Source organism: Rhincodon typus, chromosome 45, assembly GCF_021869965.1.
Source record: "Rhincodon typus isolate 14 chromosome 45, sRhiTyp1.1, whole genome shotgun sequence".
In the NCBI taxonomy this organism is placed as follows: Eukaryota; Metazoa; Chordata; class Chondrichthyes; order Orectolobiformes; family Rhincodontidae; genus Rhincodon; species Rhincodon typus.
The window spans coordinates 5955170-5958083 of record NC_063376.1 but is presented as its reverse complement, the minus strand read 5'-3'; positions in this window follow the sequence as shown (position 1 = coordinate 5958083).

Here is a 2914-nt window from a genome sequence, read left to right as displayed (position 1 = left end):
CCCCCCCCCCCCCCCCCCCCCCCCCCCACCCCCCCCCCCCCCCCATTCACCCCTCCCTAAACCCCGTTTACCCTTCCCTCTCACCCTCTATTTCTCCCTCCCCCTTACCCCTGCATTTTTCTCTCATCCCTCCATTTCCCCCTCCCATTCCTTCCCCTCACGCAACCCACCCCCCTCCTCCCTTCCTTCCTCTGCTTCCCCTTGTGGGATCATACTATCGATGCCCTGCCCACGAAGTGCGTCCAGCGGGACTACAGCGGGAAGTGGCGGCGGGGCGGGCGCTACATCAATTCACCTGGCTTTGTTTTCCCCGGGCGGTTTGGCAACTCGAACACAAACCGCCCCAAACCCCTCGGGATTTCCAAATACCCAATGAATTGTCTACAGTTCGAGGCACCCACCAAACCCAACCCAACCTATGGGGGTGAATAAAAATGAAAGACGACGTGAAGAAGAATAACGAGAGAAAATACAACGAAAAAAAAACCAAATCGGCGGGACGGTTATTTAAGGATCAGACGAGAAGAAGAAACGGCCGCCTGACGGTGTCCTGGAGCGGGGGCCGGGAGACCCCGCGCTTTCCTTCTCTCGAACCTTCGGACGGTTCCGGAACATTCCAGAACCGCCCCCGTCCCTCCCTTCCAGGGAATAGTCTGCTCACAAACGCAGGCGGGGGTGAGGGGGAAGGTCCTTTTAAAGAAACCCTCAGATTAACCCCATCCTCTCCGCTTTTCGACGGAAATTTTCATCTCTTTGTCTCCCCACGAAGGGAAGAGGACGCCTGAGTGGATTTATCGCTGGATTATTAATGTCATTGTGCGTCCATTCGGATCTCACTCCGTGCGTGAAAAGAAATAGAAGTGACCCGGAGCTACACAAGCCGGCGTTTTCGACCAAAAACGACACTTGTTTTTCTTCTCAGGCTGGGCTTCAGAAAAAAAACTCGACCAGGAACCACAGGGAGCGCAGCAGCTCATCTTCCACCTTAGAGAGCTACAGCAATGGGCAGGGGGGAGGCCCTTTGGGCCATCACGCCTATTCCTACCTCCTCAGCAACAACCACCTCACTTCTTTAATCCCATTTCCCAGCATTTAACCCATAGCCTTAGCATTGCAAGTGCACATCAAAATCCCTACAGTCAGAGTACACGGACAGACCCTTTGGTGCAATTCACGCCAACCAGGTATCCTAAATTAATCTAGTCCCATTTGCCAGTATTTGGCCCATATTCCCTCTAAACCCTTCCTATTCATGTACCCATCCAGCTGCCTTTGAAATGTTCACAGAATAGAATCCTTACACTGTGGAAGCAGGCCATTCTGCCCATTGAACCCTCTTAACAGCAGACCCACCCCAATAACCTTGTATTTCCCATGGCTAACTCACCCAGCCTGCACATCCCTGGACACTGTGGGGCAATCTGGCCTGGCCTGGCCAAGCCAATCCACCCCAACCTGCACATCTTTGGACTATAGAAGGAAACCCATGCAGACACTGGGAGAACATGCAAACTCCCCATAGATAGTCACCTGAGGGTGGAATCAAACTCACATCTCTGGCACTATGAGGCAGCAGTGCTAACCACTGAGCCACTGTGTTGTCGGTGAACTCACCTCCACCGCTTTTTCTGACAGCTCATTCCATACATGCACCACCTTCTCCGCGAAAATTTTACCCCTCAAGTCCGTTTTAAGTCTTTCCCCTCACACCTTAAAACTTTGCCCTCTAGTTTTGGACCCACTACCCTGGGGAAAAAAGACCTTGGCTATTCACCCCATCCATACCGCTCATGATTTGATAAACCTCTATAGGTCAGCCTTCAACAGTCCACAAGAAAAGCGCCAGCCTATTCAGCCTCTCCCTAAAGCTCAAACCCTGACAATATCCTTGCAAATCTTTTCTGAACCCTTTCAAGTTTAACAACATCCTTAACATTTTTAACAACATTGCAACCCACTGTTTTGTGCAGATGGTGAACAACGAATGGATATTCTTAATTGCCTTCTGAAATGGCTGAGCAAGCCACTCAGGTCAGATGGCAATTAGGGCTTGGAAACACCTGGTCAACAACTCCTAGATCCCACGAAAGGAAAACAGGGGAAAAAAAGCACACTGGCTTCTTCAACATTGTTTGGATTTCTTGAGGATTAGATAGGGTGGACAGTGGGAGCCTTTTTCCTCGGATGGTGATGGCTAGCACGAGGGGACATAGCTTTAAATTGAGGGGTGATAGATATAGGACAGATGTCAGAGGTAGGTTCTTTACTCAGACAGTAGTAAGGGCGTGGAATGCCCTGCCTGCAAAAGTAGTAGACTCGCCAACTTTAAGGGCATTTAAATGGTCATTGGATAAACATACGGATGATAATGGAATAGTTTAGGTTAGATGGGCTTCAGATTGGTTTCACAGGTCGGCGCAACATCGAGGGCCGAAGGGCCTGTACTGCGCTGTAATGTTCTATGTTCTGCCTCTATCACTCTTACAGGCTAAGAGTTTCAGATACAAACCACCCTCTGGGCGAAAAATTTGTACCCCACATCCCCTCTAAACCTTCTGCCCCTTACTTTAAATCTATTCCCTGGTCATTGATCCTGCCATCAAGGGGAATAAGTTTCTTTTTGTCTGTGCCCTTAGAGTCACACAACATGGAAACAGACCTTTCAGTCCAACTCATCCATGCCAATCAGGTATAACAACTAGTTCCATTTGCCTGTGTTTGGTCCATTTCACTGTAAACTTTTCTTATTCGTGTACTTATACATTTCAATCATGTCCGCTCTCAATCTCCTCTGCTCTATGGAAAACAACCCTAGGTTGTCCAATCTCTCTTCATAATCTTCAGACTGGGCAACATCCTGGTAAATCTCCTCTGCACCCTCTCCAGTGTAATCACATACCTCCTAGAAGGTAGA